This window comes from Pipra filicauda, unplaced genomic scaffold (genome assembly GCF_003945595.2).
Source record: "Pipra filicauda isolate LSUMZ 115617 unplaced genomic scaffold, ASM394559v2 scaffold77_size3566232_pilon, whole genome shotgun sequence".
NCBI classification, from domain to species: domain Eukaryota; kingdom Metazoa; phylum Chordata; class Aves; order Passeriformes; family Pipridae; genus Pipra; species Pipra filicauda.
Genome location: NW_024104953.1, coordinates 1,761,385 through 1,780,754, shown reverse-complemented (window position 1 = coordinate 1,780,754; position 19,370 = coordinate 1,761,385). Strand labels below are relative to the sequence as shown.

General features: G+C 42.7%; 2 long non-coding RNA genes across 2 annotated transcripts in view; both read right to left on the bottom strand.

The window, feature by feature from the left end:
* Window positions 1–2,538: 2,538 nt before the first annotated feature.
* The window catches only part of LOC114002189, a 64,502-nt gene continuing 47,670 nt past the window's right edge, over window positions 2,539–19,370 (bottom strand). Inside the window, exon 5 of the long non-coding RNA XR_003545788.2 lies at window positions 2,539–2,696. This is a non-coding gene — a long non-coding RNA (uncharacterized LOC114002189). The remainder of the gene's footprint in view (window positions 2,697–19,370) is intronic.
* On the bottom strand, window positions 4,685–5,395 carry LOC120324942. Its single transcript, XR_005566672.1, has 2 exons — window positions 5,183–5,395; window positions 4,685–4,931 (listed from the first exon to the last, which is right to left on the bottom strand). It is a non-coding gene; the product is annotated as an uncharacterized LOC120324942 (long non-coding RNA).

Below are 19,370 nucleotides of genomic sequence, written 5' to 3'. Positions count from 1 at the left end.
AGCATACCTTTAGCTAAACAAAAAAATCATTGACTTACCCAGAATTTAAAACATTGTATGGAGCTAACTAAAGGGCAATAATGAACAGCTAAACATACGAAGGAAGTCGTTTTTAAGCCAGAAACGCTGTGATTAATTATGGATAAAACAGCCAGGGGAACTTCTCATTACTTACAGTAATGAAATAAGTCTATTAGCATGATAACAAAGAAAGTGGAAATGGCTGTAGGCTTTGTTTTGAAGATTATCACCATAGCATTTCTCTTCTGCACAAGCAATCAAGAACCCATTAAAGAAAAGATTCATGAATACCCCCCACTTTAGAGACAGAAAATCGATGTAGGAGAAAAAGGCAGGCTGTTTATATTGTACTTGCTTCCTGTGTTTCATTGGGGCAATTCCTGATTTACATTCATGTAATTCAGGTTCCAGACAGCCCTTAAATGACATGTCCAAGGATCTGTGTCAACAGAGTGAACTGTCACCTGATCGTCTCCATCTCGGCTCTGAGAATGTGCAACAAAGGCTTTCTCTTCATGGGAAGGCTGAAATGATAATCTGACTTCCAAGAAGAAGGGTTTCCCATGCCTGCACAGGTAATTGCTTCAGGAGCAACAGACACCCATCCCTGAACTGTGCATTTGCCAACAGAACAAAAAAAAGAGATGAGAACTGATCAGCCCTTATGTGGACTTCTCTCTTTATGTTGTTATTTGCAGGGTTAGGCTTGAGTGTTGTGGAGTTTTATCCTAAGTTTTTCTTCTATACAGGAGCAAACTAGGAAACAAATCTTTTGGGGTGTGTTTTTTTCTTTTTTGGGTTTTTTTGGATTCACACACTTCTAGGGACCTTCTACACATAAAAGCTATTTCACAGAAAAGGCAGAGTGAACTTAAAACAGAGCAAAACTCATATACAAATACCTCGATTTTGTATTAAGAATGTCCAAACTGGTTCTCAGTCAGAAGCAGTGATTCTTCTTTCTTACCTTGAAAACGTCCAAGAGTCTTTAAAGCCAAACTGACCCAGCTCTGCACAGTGCAGGGTGTCAATACACATTTTGCAGTAGTCAAAACACAGCCACCTTTACTGATTCACTCCAGCTCATTCATTACAGAAGCCATATGAAACTTGTTTTGCTAAAAAAGCAAATGGAAAGGAGAGAAATTGAGTTATCTCATGTTTCTTAAAAATGGTATTTGAATGTGATAACAGCCATCCTTTTGCTTATGAAACAAGACAAGGCCAAACTAGTCTTCAAAATTATATGTCAATCCAAAAGCCTGAGAACAATTTTAGTCCCTCTCTTTAGTTCCATTATTTAGCAAAACAGTCAAAGTTAGCCAGGCTTATTCACAGGACCTAAGGTTTCTTCCTGAAATCTAAGGCTCACATATGGCTTTTTTAAATGCTCTTCAATTTTCTCTCTGTTCCCTGGAAGTGTCTCCTACCAGATCACCTTTCTGCACAAGACTAAAGTTCCATGATTTCCTCTCAGGATCTGTATTTCAAAAATCACTGCCTTTGAGCCATCAGGAAATTTTTGGTGCCCCAAACCAGCCTTCAACACGTCCTTTTGGGTTCCCATCTATTTATTTCTTTGCCCCTCTGCCTGCAAAGAAAAACAAACACCTCAAGAAGGCTGTTGAGGTTTGCTCCACAGCTCCCCTCTAGCACTGGCCACAGGCCAGACTTCAAGGTGGGGCTTTATAACCCCGGGATGAACCAAGATAAATCTGTGGCACCAGCAAGAAGTTGGGAATGCAATACCTGCTTCCATTTCAGAAAATGGCAAACAAAAATAAAAGTGGCTTTCTTGTGGCTACATGCAAATCCAAGCTCTACAAGAAAACTGCCTGCTACCAGCTGCTAGAACTGCACAGTCGTACATGTTAAAGTACTTTTAGACAGCACAGCAATGGTTACTATAGAAATACATGGATTTTCCTACAAGAATCATAATCTCTGGGCTGGACACCATGGCCATCACATATGCTGGCACAGCCAATAGCATACAAGAAACGAGTTTCCCGCTTTTGAAAGGTCTTTGTCTTGTCCTTCACCATGATTTGGTTCTCACAAATATTGGCATTGGATGCTCCAAGTCATAAAAGCTTTTTAGAAAAAGCGTTCAACTTCCAGAGAATCCTTTTCCCTTGTACACACTAATGATAAAATACAGACTCCTCTAGTTCCTCTGTAAAGACTAGGAAGGGAAACTGAGCAAAGAAGAACCGCTCTTAACCCAGCAGAAACATTTCCACCCTCTCCTTTCCTCCATCCAACTGGCAATGTTCTCATTTATGGCCAATCCACACAGATGCTTCCATAGGAACTGACTGCAAAACCCCATAAATTGAGATGTATCTGTTTAGTAATAAAATTAACACAGTTTGGGGGCTCTCAGAGACAGGCACATAAAGAAAATGCTTGGTCTGAAGGGCTGGCTACAGAGCTGTGGGTGTATAATCAGCCCAGCTTTCCAGGAAAAAAAAGCTACATTTCCCAAAAGCCAACACAATCAAAACAGATTTTCACTTTGAACTGGTTAAGTACTTCTTTATGCTGATCTTTCACACAGTTTTGCAGGTCATATAAGGAGTGGGGAAAATACAACCCTTTGCTAGTTCCAGCACTGGTAGGTGGCTGCTCATGCTGGCACTGCTCTTCTGGCTGACAAGGAATATCACCACGCCCTAGAAAATGCATTACACAGTACAATGATTATGCATGTTAAAGAAAGAATCATTGCTGCAGGAAAAAGTAAGTCTTAATTATAGATGAGCAAATAAATTCATAATAGCGTCTCTCCCTTTAAACTTTCACATGGTATTTATTTCAAGCTTTTTAATGCATCTTTCTCATTAAGATTTGGAAAATTCTAAGTTTCTCTGACAAACTCATCTCTACAGTACATCATTTTACTTCACCAGGAGCTGGTAATGACCCGAATTACCCGGGATTGTGTTTGTTTCCAGGCTGAATAATTTAAGGACAGTTCAGCTGCCCCATAGGATTTGACCCAATCTGCTTGGCATCATATGGTATCTCCTAGAGAGGTCAACACAGATCTTTCTGAGGAACTGATAAGTCTCAGTTGCTGCAACATGCAGGAAATTAATTCCCACAGAGAACTCATCCTTGTCTTTACAGTCAGGTATTGCCTTAAGACTGGAAGCTCAGTGTTCCCTCTCTAATGTTGTCAGCATCAATTCTAAATCTAGAGAAGATTTTTGTCCATATAGATAAGGAATTTCTAAATGTGGAATATTAAAATCAAATGGGCATACTTGTTGGATTTTGGTCCACATCTTTCAGTTTAACATTTGCTCTTCATGAGCAAATCTTCTCTGCTAAACCCCGAGTGCTAAATATTGTCATAAACCAAATATAAATGAATTGTGGAAACCACTCAACTCAAACTCAGTTTTGCACATGTAAATTAGTTTTTAAAGAATTTCTTTCCTTTTTTCTATGGTTTGTCTATTAACACCATGTCTTTATTTTATTTATTTGCCTTTGTGTTTGATACCTTTCACTGTTTGACACTTCATCAGGCTATCATACATTGACAAGGTGGCTCCACTGAGAATTTAGACTTTAAACAATAGGATTTTATTCCAGCCACCATTTCCTTTAATCAAGAATTAACATGACTCTTCAGCTTTCACCAATTCACTGCTTACACACCTTCATAAAGACTTTTGCTAGATTAATGAATATGTGGTTTGGCCTCAAGTGCTGTGATACTCTGATTGTGTTTTTTGACATGCCTTTATTTTTCTGTCATGTGTTGCACAAGCCTCTTCTAATATAAGGGCTATTGCAGTCACAGAGATTGATAACTTTAGATGATAAAACAGCTACTGGGATAAAAGTACCACCTTTACATTTTGCGTATCTTAATAAAAATTCAGCATCCAAAGTCGAAAATTACACTGCAGAAGCCAAACTCTCCCTGAAATTCTATCACACAAATCACAGTTGTTTATTACCCGCAAAAGTGTAGTGGAGGGGCAGGTCTTTTTTTGTAAAAGATTTAAGGAAATTCTGACACTTCCAATCCTTCTAATTAAAACTCTGCTCCCATGACTCATTCAAGTCACTTTAAAATGTAGACATACATCAACGCAGGCTGTGGGTGTGCACTGATACTGTGATTTACTCTCAATTGCTGGCCAGACTTATCAGTTAAAACAATTTAAAACACATGGGATATTTCTTTTTCTCAACCACAGACTAACAGGCAAAAGCAAAATGCATTTAACCCCTCCAGTTTGAGAGCTGCGTGGGATTCAGCCACACAGCTCCTCGTTAAAGTCAACAGGAGTTCAATTCCATGGGTGTGGTGTGGCACCTTCCCACCCAACTCCTGTAAAGCTGGAGCCTTTGTGTGTCTGGGGGGGGAAGAGGGTGGGCAAAAACACCTTGTCTAGTGGGGTCACTGCCCTTACACTGACTTATGGAGCATCTGACCTGATACCTTGGCCAGCTACAAACCAGAAGGTGCCCAGGTTGGTGGGCTAGTATCCAAATGGTGATTTCCCCCTGGAAGTATGGAGCAAGTGGAATAATCCACTGCTTGTACCTATCCTCAGAAACAGGCCACCTGTGCACCCATAACCTGTGAGGGATCAGTGTCACCCCCTGACAGCAGCAGCAATCAATGATTCAGACAAACTTCTTAAGGTCATTAGCAAAACGTAGGAATTGCTGAGACCATTTAATTGGTCAGGTTGGCCATAAGAGCTGTTGTGTTTATGGTCTATAAAAGATCTGCTCCTTCTTTACACTTGAATGCAGCTCAAGGTGTTGGGTGCTGCTCTTCAAAAGCCACGGATGGAATCCTGGGCCCATGGAAGAACATGGGAACACTGCCATGGAAGACTTTGCCCCACATGTGGTGGTGAAGATTCCTAAAACAAACTTTCCTAGAGGGGAAAGACATTTTGAACTGTTTAGAAGGCTTGCAGCAGTGTTTCAACTTGTCCCAAGCTCTATTGCCTTTTGCATATTTTCTCAGTTTTGAAGACAGCTTGGGAAAGACTTCCAGGAACTGATATGTAAAAACAGGCTCTGACTCCTGCATTTCGGCATCTCCAGCAGCTCCTGCTGAGTTATCTGAGCGCAGTTCTGGGCTCTGCCTCAAATCTTCTCTGTGACCTGGGGTAAAGTTGCTTACTCTCTCCTTTCCTTAGTTTTCCAATCTTGAAGCCCAGCTGATAATGCTTCCTTTCTTCTGTGTCATGTCCTGTCTGCAGAGACCACCAGCTCCAAGAGAGGGTCTCGGCTACAAGGCGGTGTTTGTTCTGTGCCTCCAGCACAGGGCCGGGATCCCACTGAAGCCTCTTGGGGTCCCGGGCTCCGGGCCAAGACTCGGATAAGCTTGGCTTTTGGTTCAAACAAAGGTTCTCTCTCCTCACAGGCCATCACACTCATTTATTTTGCCCTGTGGTGAAGTTAATGCTACATCTGTGATGTCACAGTGGTTCCCATGACAACAGGTTTATGACTTCAGTGTAAAGTCAAATGGAAGGAGAAGCTCAGGGACATGAAGGAAAGCTCTTATTCAAATCAGAAACATCTGACACAATAACAGAGAAAAGAAATGGCCAAGAAGGTACATTTCTTTTACTGTTATACATGTCTGTGGTTTCTTCTTAAGTTTTCAACACCGCGTACTTCTTCCATCACGTTTTAATAGCTGCTCTTCCACTTACATTGCTTCAGTTAAAACTGTTTTCTTTCTTCTTTTAAACAAAAAAGTAAATTTAATACCGTTTGTTTAACTAGTTAATGAATGTCTTTGCCTTTTTTCAATTAGGTTTAATTTAATAGGAGTAAATTTGGACTTCAGTATAGTCTTCCCTCTGATGCCAACTATGAACGATACTATTTCTGAACAAACAGGGGAACTGTTAAAACTGTGGCTTTCCATACTTAGCTGAATAGGCTTTCAAAGAAGAAAATAAAAAAAAATAAACCACATCAAAGATTTTTGGAACACGGATTTAAAAAAAAAAATGCAAGAAAGCAAAGCTATTATGGAATAGAAATAAATACTGGGCAGGGTAATGTGAAGACTCAGAATCTTTTCATTCCATGTTGTTTCCTTGCTGTTTGTTTTTTCCCTGAACACCAATCTCCTCGAACACAGATGGATTAAGGTGCCACCAAGGCACAGACTGAAAGTGGCACTGATGTGGCTCAGTGTTTGTCCAACACTGTGGGAACATTCACAGGAGCTATCTCTCCTGCAGCCTCAGTAAGGAATTCCCAGGAGCATCTAAAGGTGGAGATGATGCCTAAAGAAAGCCTGTGAAGTTTTTACCATCCACCCTTGTTAGCAAGTCTAAACACATAAAGTAGTCAACCCAACGACCCTGAGAGCCACACTAAACATGAGGATGGATAGCAATGCTTGTTACACGCTGCAGTTTGATTCACTGGAATCACTGGATAACGTCAGCCAATAACGAAGCCTTTAAAGTTTCAGTTGAAAAGTTTTCAGGTAGCTCCTGTGCAACCAAAACTGCCTGGATTTAGTGTGTTATGTCTCCGCTGCTTCACAGATAGTTGATTGAATTAGTTAATTAAGGCTGGAATTTTCAAAGAGGCCACAGGAATTAGGTAACCAAATGCAATGAGATTTGGGTACTTAACTCCCTTAGACTCCTTTGAAAAGGCCAGCTATAAATGTTCACCTCTTTAGTCGCAATTATTTGTACTCCCAGGATTATGAGCACAGCTGTTTATAAATGCAGGAGCGAGGTTGCAAAAGCAGACATGGCATGAGAACAGAGATCTGGCCATGCACAGCACACTAAATAAATGTATACAAGCAGTGGCCATACATTCAAACCATCCTTAAACTAAAAATACCAGTAGAGTTAGTAATACCTCTGAGGCCAGTGAGAGCTTCTGAAGCTCACCTAGTTAAAATCAACTAGATAAACACACTCAAATATACATGTGCACAAACTTATAATATATATATAAATACATATGCATATATAAAGTATATGCATGTCTATAAAAAGCCAGATGTGAACATGGGTGCAGACAGTTATTTGCTTCTGTGTGCATTTTTTTCTTTGCAAAACAGTTAATTGTAATAGTATTTGCTCCTGGGAAACGGGGCAGCTTATCTGCTGTGGCCATATCCATGATCTTATCCAAGTATGTGAGGAAACACCTTCCTTAACGGGCATATAATACAGGCACTATGGAGGCAACTCTGATTAAGAAGTAAAAATAACAACCTACAAATACTATAACAAAACAACCCTCTAATCAACAGAACCTGGTACCTTGTCTTTGTGCCTCACTGCAAGGCAAGAGGACAAAACCAATGGGGCTGTTTGATAAAGGCTTGGGGTGTTAATAACAAAAATATGGCAGAGCCAACCAATTCATCCTTGGTGCTGGCTCCCAGTAAAACCAGTGGAGTGACCCAGTGGCACGCTGAGGTGAGCAGTCAGACCTCGACCTCGCTGAAGAGAATGACACAGTGTGGGAGCTGGGATTGCCTTCCCCAAACACAGCTCAGGGCTTCCATCCCAGGGCTGCTGCCTCCCTGGAAGGCCGCTGCCATCACCATTATTGCCAACAGGAAAGTCCATGTGGCCTAAATGAGCTTCTTATCCAGCAAAACGCTCTCAGATACGAGTAACCTTGGAATGTTGGGACTATTCATGTGCTCAGAGATACTCGTGGGCTTAGGCACTTTGTTATGAAGGGACTCTCTAAAAGGAGACCAAAGAAGTGGGAATGAAGAACATCCAGCCAGGTCCTGTTCATTAGTGGACAACATTTTTTTTTTTCTACTAAAAATTGCCAAGACTTTATTCCATGTGTTCACAGCAAGAGTGCTGGCCCATAAACAAATCCAAAATATACAGAAGATCAATTTCTTCACATAAGGTGGGTCAGTGACTTTCCATTAGGGTGAGTCACCAAGTTCTCCAAACCCTTAAGGTGTAGCAGAGCAAATAAAACTGAGGTTAGCTGAGGAATGCAAACAGATATACAGCACATATAGAGCTTTAGCTTCACTCCAACATCCATCTGTGGCCATAAAATACAACCTCTTAAATGTAAAATGTATGGATTTCCCTCTGCAACAAAGGCATAAAATATCTCAGTCCCAAACAAGTATTTGAGCATATGAACATGATCCTTCACTTCATCTAGGACTACCCACCCAGTAAACCAAGCTGTATTCTTTCTGGGTGGCTCAGAGAATAGCATATTACAGTGGAAACACCCATTTATTTCATTTACTGCCATTTATAATATTTTCCACTATTTGCAGATAATGAATTCATCCACTTTTTGCCAAGATTATGCAGCCTGTTTTATAGCCAAAATTATCCAGAATCCTTCTAAAAATGTGTTACCCTTCATTTTCCATGATTGCTTAGTGGTTCTCTTGGAGCAGGACCAAGATCAACCATATTAACAATGCACAGCAATAACTGAACTGTCATACTCCTACTCTCCCAGCAGCAGGAAGGGTGCCATCGAGCTGCTCCCTGAAGTGTGCACAGCTCCAGAGCGTAACTGTTCAGGTTAATTAAAGCCATTCATTAGATGAGAAATGAGGAATTACTTTTGGAGCTCTTTCCTCTACAATGGTCTACAAAGGTCTCCTCATAAAGGTAGATACATTTCAGATTATCTGATGTCTTCTTGGCGCCGCCAACCCTTTGGTTCTCCAAGATAAATTGTACTTGTGGAATATAGCACAGAGGAGACCTACGATGTGTAACACGCCTGTGAAGACTGACACTCATCTTTAACATCACACACCACGAGGAGCCCTTCCCGATCCAACAGGAACACCAAGAGCAGGTGGAACAGGCACTCCATGACCAAGCCCATGAGGAGGGTGCTGTGTAGCTGCAAGGCACAAGCAAGGAGAAGATGGAAAGGGCAAAGTCCTTTGTGAGATGATGTGTTGCTGGTTTCTGAGCAGACAACTTCCAGCTCCCCGCACTGGCTGGGCTGGGCTGGCCATGGAGGGCGGAGCTGCTGCACCGTTCGCTCCCCGCTCCGCGAAAAACCAGCCCGGCCAAATCTGCTCTTCCCTTGTGCAGTGTCTGGCTGCCTGAAAATCCCATGCAGGGGAGAAAGAGGGCTCCTTGCCATCACCAGGCTCAACAGCTGGGCCCAGCATGTAAGATGAGGCACATGCAAATCTTTGCAGGAATTCCTCAGCGCTCAGGGTTTGATCTGGGAGTCAAGGAAACCTAGCTCAGGACCCTACACGAAAGAAGCAGTGCCTGCCCAAAGGTTCCAGTGGTCAGTGTTAGCAGGGATAACAGAAGGAATCACACCGAAATTACAAACAAAGGCTTAACAAAACAAACTCACGTTCGTTTGTTATAATTTTACACAAAAAGAAAGCCAGTGTAATAAATATCCCAACAGCCAAACAGTGCCTGTTTCCTAACATTATCACTATTTTCTTTGGCAATTCCGGGAATCTCTTAGCAGGAGCGATGGGGAAGGAGAAACTCTGGCTCAGCAAGAGGCTCTGTAGCAGCCAAAATCCGTTTTTCACCCAAATCAGCTGCAGGACTAAAGCTGAGCAGCCACCACTGAACAAGTTAAGCAGGCACCGTGTGTGAGTGGAGAACCAGGGGAACCACACAGCAGGTTGAGTTACGGCCAGTGGAACAGTGACAGCTTGTCATGGCATAACTGAGGATTTCTCAGCACGGACAACTGACAGCGGTGCAATACATATTAATACTCCAAACTCCTACTTGGATCCTCATAAATACTCCAGACTTTGCCAGGAACTCCTTTCCCTTTGGCCACTCCATTATTCAGTTTTACCATGGCTGGTTGGGGCCTTTATAATTTCTCCCTTCCTCTACAGGCAGCAACACTTCACCTCTTCATATAGAGCAGGCTCTGCTACATCAACCCAATCCAGCCTGGCTGAGACTTCTCCAGCCAACCCAAAACATACAGATTTTCTCTTTTTTTGGCTTCCTCCCAGTAACATTTTGAGGCCCTCCTTAATACTCATCCAGTTGATCTCAATGGAGCAGGATCTCAGTTGATTAGCTTTATTCAGACGAGTTTGTTTAATCTTAATCTCTCTCTCTCTCTTGCCTCCTCTTTTTTTTTTGGTTTTTTTTTTTTTAATTTTTGCCAGACTCTTTGATTCCCTTTCTGGTTCTTTTCAGGGTCTCCAAGCTTCAGGCACTTCTCTAAACACCCTCTAATGTTTTGATTTCTGATGGTTAAATTTAAACAAAACTTAAAAGCTTTTCCCAATTATTTTTACTCATTCTCAGAGTCATTTATCAATCCTATAGAGAGCCTAGATTCTCCCTATATAAATGGATTGCCCTGTTCATGTGTAGCTAATGTGTAACCTCCCTTATCCCACAAAGACAAGAGTCTGACCCCTTCTTTCTGGGTGAAGCAACTAGAAGCCACTGAATCTTTCCTGCTCAAAACATGACCACTTTTGGAACATGTCCTGTCAGACTAAGGCTATAACCAGCCCAGGTCCAGGCTTTCGAGGCAGTTAGGGTGCCCTCAAGGATGCTGCAACATACTCTGGCTGCAAAGGTAATCATCTCATTTGCCCTGGCCCAAAAGGCCCTGTGTGGTTGACACTCGAGTCTGGACAGCTGCATTCCAATTCTTCTCATGTCCAAGGTGTATTTCCTTTCAAAGTCCAGCCTCAGGCTACATCCATGCTGCTGCTCTGGTTGGTCCAGTTCCCCTGGCAAGGATTCTGCCTTGCACTTCTTGCACTTACTGGAATTGCAGAGGCACATGAGGAGGAAATGTGTGGCCTCTGAAATCCTCTAAACATTGTCCAGCTGCCACTAAAAAAGGTACCCTGTCTTGAATTATTTTTTTTTATTTTATTTTTTAATAGACAACTACTCCGTGCTTTTGTGCAAAGCCATAGGAATTTTATTCTTGGACCAGTAGATAACCACAGCACATCTCTCCCAAGTTTCCAATGCCACAACCATTTTTCTTAATTTTGAAACTTTAAAGGAAGAATGCTGCTTTGGCATCACAGTTTTGCACAACTTGTTAGAACCACGGGAGAATGTTACAATACCAAGCCACATGAAATGGAAACATTTGAACAGACCTTTGGGCTGGATCCCTTGCTTCCACCAAGCTGCATTCAGCCCATGACTGAAGAGTGTCTGGCTCGGGTAAAAGACAGTTTTGTGCAGCCTCAAGTCCTGGTGGCCAGCAGGGATGGTTTGACCTCCAAGCGCAATTAAGAACGGCCTCAAATCTACTCAGAACTCTGTCCCTGACTCCTCAAAGCTACTCAGAGCTGTGTCCCTGACTCAAGACATCCTGGGGACTTCCTGACAGCTGGAGATAACTGAAGCCCTACACGCTGTGCTGTGCTGCCATGAGCAGCTCTTTCCTGACACCTTTGGCAGGAGGCTCCCAAAGCTGGCTCCGAGGGTTTTGCTGCCAGCAGAGCAGTGCAAGGAGACCAGAACGGTTCCAAGGAAACTTTCCCCTAAGAGGAAATGAAAAGAGAGACTGAAGGCACTGGCAAGCCGTTCGTGAGACATTTTGGTTAAAAGCAGCTAGACTGCACTTTGGAATGACTAGTTTTTGCAGAAGGCTTTGTTCTTCTCCTGCATGGATCATACCCTCACAATTCATTGCTCCGGTTACAGACAGTGCATTTAGTTTAATCCTCCAAATTGTACTTTTCTACCACAAATTTCCACATCACAACAGGGCTTAAATAACAATAGAGGTATTTAAGTGATGTTCTGCTCCTGGCTCAGTCATGGCAATTCAGAAGGACACAGCCCAGTTATAAGAACAACATAGGAATGTGCATGGAGAAAATCACGGTTGCCAGGAATCAAAGGCAGAGATTCAAAGGAGATGGATTTTTTTTTTTTTTTTCCATATGACAGAGCTGTACTGGCATCTACACAGCTCAGGTGCTCTTAGAGTGGAGCCTTTTTTGTGGCCACAGCCCTTGGCCACCTGAGGTATCCCACCTCAGTCTGATCATTCCTTAGGCTGGGCTGCTCTGCTTCCCAGAGCAGAGTTAGCCATTTCCTGGTCCCTCTTCCCTTCAGAGCAGTAGGCAGCCACAACCCAGTATTGGTTAGGTCAGGAGCCCATGACATGGTTCTAGGCACTAGTAAAACACGTGTATCACAGTATCTGCCCAGTAACCACAAAAACTGCACGTTTAATATCAGTATTTTTGGCAATGCTGCTGTATTACCTCTCTTGTACATGGGCAAGGGAAGCACACAGCAACCCTGTGACCTGCCCAGGGTGAAGGACCATCTCAAAGTGATTGTTTTGCCTTCTTCAGAAGGTCATTCTGCTTCCTGTCCAGTTCATTACAAGTTGAGCTCATCCTACAACATCAATTAAAATAAAATGCCCCGATCTTGTATTTAAAAACACTTTACAACACAAATGCTTTAAATACAGAGAGAAGCCAAGAGTGGGAGCAGAATGAACTTCTGAAACTGAGGTAAGGAAACACAGATACGACTTCAACTGAGATGCAGAATTGATGGCTGAAGCTGTAGAAAGCCTCTTGCTCTGAAGCTGGTCATACTGGATTAAGAGAGAGGTTTTGGGATGATAATTGGACTTCACTAAGGACTCAGAAGAAAGTTCTTTGCAGCAGGTCAGAGATTCCTCTCATGGACAGGCAGACTGCAGGTGAGCCCTCAAGTGATGTTGAAAGTGAGAAAGATCCCACCTGCAAACTCAGCCGGACAAATAAAATACTGACAGACAAATAAAGACAGAAGCAGCACAAACCTCCCCTCAGGAGCAGTGCCTGAACACTTACTCAGCCATCCTAGGTGGCTTTTGCAGCCTTGGCTGAATCCGTGTGGCCTCTGCTTTGTTGTGATCAGTACCCCACTCTGACCAGTCCAAGGGACCTCAGAAGTGTCCCTGTGGTTGTAGTCACATCTGTGAATCACAGACCAGCCGGAGATTTTGCAAATCCTCCCCAACAGTTACTTTGTCTTCTTTAGCTTTGCATGCTTAGAAACGGCTGAGAAAAACCTACAGAATAATATCTACTGAAATGGCTTTTAAGGGTTCTTTTTTTTTTTCTGTCAGATTCCTCACCTGCTCTGTCAGGATGTTCTTTTAATGCCTTTCATATTTCCCATGAAAGAGCATTAATCTCCCAAAGCCCCGGCATATCTGCCATCTCAGCGCTATCAGGAAAGAGCTGATGAGAAGATGATTGTCAGGGATGATTACAAGGACTTTACAAACACAGGAAAGCATGTTCTGCATTAATTGCTAATCTATTTCAGCCAATTTGGCACCATGACAAATGCAACTGGTTGTATCTCACAAGCCAGGGGATCGGGAATAATTCCGTGTCAGTACAGTATGTCCAGGGAGAAGAATCAACCGTTAATCCCAGGTGACCAGTTTCTTTATAAATATATTAGCAACATAATGGAGGGCTTTTTAATGGGATTATAACCACACAAGCAGACCCCAAGCAGCTGCTCTGCTACTCAAAGGGAACATGGCTGACAATAAGATTTAAGGGACTGAATGGGGGGAAAAGGACAAACCTGTGGCACGGCACACTTAAATGACCTTGCTGCTTAAAAGGAGTTGGATCGTGTTGCACCCATGAAAAGAAAATCAAATAAGCTTGAAGCAATCTCTTTGGGCATGCTCATCACTACTTTCTCCCACTGATCCTCTGTCAAAAGTGGAGAAAATGGCCAAATCAAGAAGAACATGTCTTTTCATATACTAGGGATGGATTTTAAAGCCAAAAAGATTTCGCTCATACACTGAGGGGTCACTGTCCAGAATGGCAGGGCCCATACATCGTCACACAACCTTTGTGTTACTCCCTCTGCAGAGCTGAAATAATTCTTCATTCTGAGCACAATTTAACAGCTCAGTGCTGTAAATATGTAGGTGTGCAAGCAGGTCTTTGAGTGTATGTGTGTATGTGGATTGCACTCGATGATCTCTGGGATTGGATTAGATGATCTTTAAAGGCCCCTTCTAACCCAACTCATTCTATATATAAATATATATAAATGTGCATTAAAAAAGGACAGCCATGAGGCAGCCACTGGGAATGACCCTGTAATGGTAGGAGCAAGAGAAGAAACAAATCTCATTCAGAAATCCCCCTCTATGGATTTTAAAGCCTGTTAAAACCACAGCCCTAGATTCTATCCATGGCAATACCTGGGTTCCCTTTCTTTCCATCCCCTTTAACAGAGAGGTGTAAAAATGGTATTGTAGCTTGCTAAAGAAATTCATGTTTTTTAAATTGGTGGAAGTCGTGAAAGTCGACTCTACCTGTATAAATGGCACATACACCTCAAATATTACACTTATCTATTTTTTTTTTTTTTGAGTCATTGCTTGTTTGTAGTTCAATAGCTTGAAGCTGAGGCTGGGATTTGGCTTTGTGGCTTTGAAAGGAATACAGTATAGCATAATGCACATAACTACTATGGAATACAAGCACTGCAGCACGGAGCTGCTCTAGCAAGGACTATTTAGGCAGCTTAACCCTAGCAGAACAAAAAATATTTCCTGAAGTCCAGATATAATTTGGAAGTGCAGCTCTGGAATTCTGTTACCAGAGGCCCTTAGTTCAGGGCGGCAGAATGACTGGCAGGAGTATTTAAGCATTCCTTTAACACCAAAGTACACCTTACATCACTCTGAAATGCTTTTGTTAGAAACAGCTAAAACAAGGGCCAGTGGCACACCAAGCCTGACTGATCCACACTGCCTGTCTGAAATCCAGTGGTACTAACAAAATATCCCTAGTGATTGCAATGGCTTGGGGATCAGACCCACATGTTATTCTTGAACACCTCTTAAACTTTCAGGGCTTGACCTCAGGGTGCCCTGGCACCAGTCCAGGTGACACCGTGCTTCCTTTCAAAGAGCTGCATGGAGCCCTGACCTCGATCTCCTGTTCCCAGCACTGCTGAGCCCATCGTGGGGGCACAGGAAGTGTTTAGGATATGTATTCCTATCCACATGCATCACTAGCAGGGATGCCAAGGTGTAGAAGTTTAACTGGCCTCAGTTTTCATGGTGGTGGTGAGCGGACGAGGTTCAGCGAACACTTTCTATGGCGCTGTGGTTTCTTCACGCAACACCAAATGTTGGCAAGTACCTAACTGTGCCCTCCCAAACAATTTCCAACTGTGTGAGTGCATCACCTCCAGCCAAGCAACCTGAGTGTCTTCCTGCCTGTTCTGTATGACAATAATCACTGTTATGAAAGCTCCTCCTCTTCAGTCTAGCGGGTGACAACACTTGTGTAGAGCACATCCGTGATCCCCTGACACATTTACATTTTACTGATGATAAGCTCTGGCTGTGATGCACTAAAAATACCGTGACTGTGGAGAGAATTAAGTGTATCTCTAGTGCCTGATTCAGGAGAGCAGTTAATGCTGTGATTAAGTCCATGGCTAGTCAGGACAAGACAGCTTATGTTTAAAGAGAGCTAAGTATGTCCGGTAGTACCATCCTGAATAACACCAACCTCCAGAACTGGGTCTGTACCAAGAGTGTGGAAGGATATCCTTAAGGAGCTAAAAGCCACTACAGACCCAGCTGTCTGTCACTCAAAGGATAAAATGTGCTTTTTTGAACTGGCTTTGTCACAAAATATAGCAACCTGTGTAATTGCAAATCTATATAATTTTTTAAAAATCTAAAGCAGAAGACCACACTGCACATATTTCTCCTCCTAAAGAAAGAATGAAACAGTCTGGATGAGCTATTAGGCACAGTGAATAACACACTGCTGGCAGAACACTCAGAGAGGAGTTATAGGTGCCTATTAAAACCCATACAAAACCGACTAACAAATGCTGGAATTAAAAATGAAGACTAGCAGGGAGACAGAGGCTTTGAGCAGCACAGTATTTCAGATCATCTTACTGAAAGCTTCAAAATGTCATCGGCTTTCAGGCTGAAATGCGTCAGCAATCATTTCATTTTTATCAAAACACAATTAGGCTGTGGTGAATGACAGCATAAATCTTAAATAGGAAAGATGCAGGATGAAAGACCACCAGGGTGGAACATAACTGTAAACTCCTCCATAAAACTGCATTTGAGTTCTGATCATATACACAGGAACTCCTTTAAATGATCCAGCAAGGATCTTAACTCACTGACTTCCAAAGAAAGTGTTACCAATTAAGGGGGAGAAACTTTAACAGTCAATTTTAATTACGCTTCGAGATTCACCAATCAATTCCCAGCTCAGGCTGAAGTTTTTACTAGAGACGACTGGAACCAATTTACATGCTTTTATGTTGCGTCTAGACTTTAATAAATGGTCTAAGCACGGAGCAATTCCATGCCAGTATCCAACTAGTTTTCATGTACACTGAGAAAGGCACCAGCCTCTCTAAAAATCTCCAGTCTTTGTGTCTTGAAACGCTCCCCTGAGAACTGATTGCAGGGCTCACCCAGTGCATTACATAAGTGCCACTGTGGGCACTGCTGACAATGCATAACAAGGCAGTGATGCCACAGAGTGTCCTCCAGCTCCTTGCTTTGGTCTGACACGTGCAAAGTGTGCAGAGCCAGCTCTTCTCTTTAGAGTGAAATGGAACAGCTTTTATGATTGCAAGACATCATTCCTATCAGTATTAACCCAAGTTCATTAGACTGAAAAATCTCTAAACACTGTGGAGGCCCCCAGGACAGCCACAAACATTTAACTGATGGCCCAGAAAGGTACACCCAGGCAATCTTTTGAACACCTAAATAGCTCATCTTTCTGTTCTTTCATCCCTTCTCTGGACCTCTCCTGGTCCTGATTAAGCTGTGCTAAAGGACCTGAGCATCCAGTCAGCCCAGCAGCTCTGGTACAGAGGAGAACGAAGCACCTGGTTGAGAGATTGTTTAAACGGGGCAGAGCTGCCACAGCACACTCAGTAGTGCTCTGGCTGTAGGAGACTCACCACGGCGGCGTCACTTTGATCATTGCTGTAGGTCATGGAATCACTCTGAAACCAAAACAGTCTTGTTAAAAAATTAAGTTGAATTACCATTTAGGGAGCTCTGTTGCATTTTTTTTTCCCCTTCCCTCCCTTTCCTTCTTTTTAAACATGACTGTCGGGAGTGTGAAATTGTGCGCATTTATCACTGCCCTGCTGAGCAAAGCTCGTTAAATTAAGAAAGACATATTTTAATGGATTGATAGACGTTCATATACTTTTATTCAGAGGGAATATAAATTCAATTTTTAGAAACTGAGAGGTTGCTGTGGTCATTCAGAGCCTCTTAGGATGTTTCCTACTGGATGATGTCAGACTAATAAACCTCCAGGAAGTTCTGCGTGCCAGAGGCCTGACAAAGTAGGGCATCCTGTCTCCAGGAAGCAACATAAGGATTTACCTGTTACTGTACGTTAGGAAGAGGCAGCAAACAATTCTGGAAGTGCTGCACCAGCTTAGGTTCCACCAGAGGTAACAGCCTTGAAACCCAGAAAAAGCTATTTTCCTTTTTGCAGCAGCACAGAGCCCTTTGGGGCAGCAATGGGCAGAGGGTGCCCCATCTCTGGTGGTTCTCCCACCTCCCTGCTGTGCAAAGAGGTCCAGGCTGTGGGGCCACGTGAACCTACACAGCAAGCACCTGCACACAGGGCTGTGCATGCCCTGTAGGCCATTGGTTTGACCAGAACATCTGGAGGATTGTCTTTGAACCTCTTCTAAACCTGTGACATGAACAAAGAGTCTTCTGTTAAGTACAACCAAAATAGAGAGAGAAACAGTCTGCTTCAGGGACAGTGTGGGCAAACAGGACAACAGGAAGCAACTAATAAATGTGGTTACATATCTTAGATCAGCCAGTAACAGGGCTCAGAGCAGCACCTGCCAGCCTGGTTCCCTGTTCTGTTCACAGGAGTGGTTTATCCAAGGTGTAACCCACGACTGCTGCCAGAATGAGCAAAGCAGACTCCCACTCAGGCAGCTGGAGCCTTGACTTGACAAAATATCCCTTGCTCTCCAGAATTAATTTTGCCAAATGGCAATAATAGCTTCTAAACCCCAAAGAAAACCCCAATGCACTGCACATTGCAGGGTGCTGGGATTGGATGGGGGACTGTAAGCAATGCTTTTTGCAAAGACAGGGAGTGTTATTCATCACAGTTGTCTGTGGTGGGCAATTTGGTTGCCTTTCAGGGAACTCACTCTAACACAGGATCCCTGCCAATGAAAAGAAGAACCAGTCAAAGCACTGAGCTTTTCAAAGTGAAAGGTTTTCTTTTTTTTTTTCCCTTCTCTCTCCTTCAGAAAACATACCAAATTTTAAGCACTCACAATGATCTCTGCTGCTGAAAATAAATTACTAGCAACTAAAAATCTTCTGCTCCTTGCACACTTTCATAACACAGAATAATATACAATGTGAAGATTCACAGCTTTTCGAGGAAGCATCGTGATCTCCAGACCTGACCTCCCAAATACCACAGGCCAAAGCACTTCACTTAGTGGTTGCTGCCTCAAGCCCGAATCTTGGGGCTGAACTGCAGCAAGTCATTGAGAAAGACATTCATCTTGATTTATGGGTACCAGTCCTGATGTGAGAATGCCACACAAAGCACTTCCTGTCTTAAGCTTCATGGAATGAATTGCAAAGTTAAGCTGGTTCATGAGTTTGAAATGCCTGTAGTCCAGTAAGATTGTCTCTCCAATTCCAGGCGGAAATAGTGTGTAGGTGGCTTATAAAACTTCCTTTCTATAGTGCCCCCAAATCTAAATGGTCAGAACCATTTGTGTTGCTTCAAAGGCTCAATTGTTGTTCAGGCCAACTAGTTAGCCATGAAAAAACCATATCCAATTCCTCAACCCATGACATAGCTAAGATAAACATGGTAAAAAATTGCGATTGTTTACTTAAATTCTTTTTCCGCTGAGAGAAATTGTAATGCCACTTTTCAGTTCATTAATTGCTTATGGTTTTTAAATCCCATGCCAGGGTTTTTAAATCCCAGGTGCTAATAAGTACATTTTGCTCCCTGATATGTACACAGGCAATAGACTTTCTTTACAGGAATTCTGAAACAGGTGGAGGAAATACTTGTCCCAGTGAATTTAACAGGAATTTTGGCAGAGTCTGTAACCAGCAGGGCAGTCAATTCCCTGTGGGAACAATACCCATTCCAGTATCAGTGGAGGTACCAACTCCAGCAGCAACTGAGGTGAGAAAATGAATCCTTTAACTTGCTTGAGGAAGTTTTCTGTTCCATGATAGTAAATCCCTGGCAAATACAACCTTGAAATGTGGCAGTTTTATTCAGGAGAGGCTACATAAGTCTGCACCCCAATAGAGCCCCAGGATGT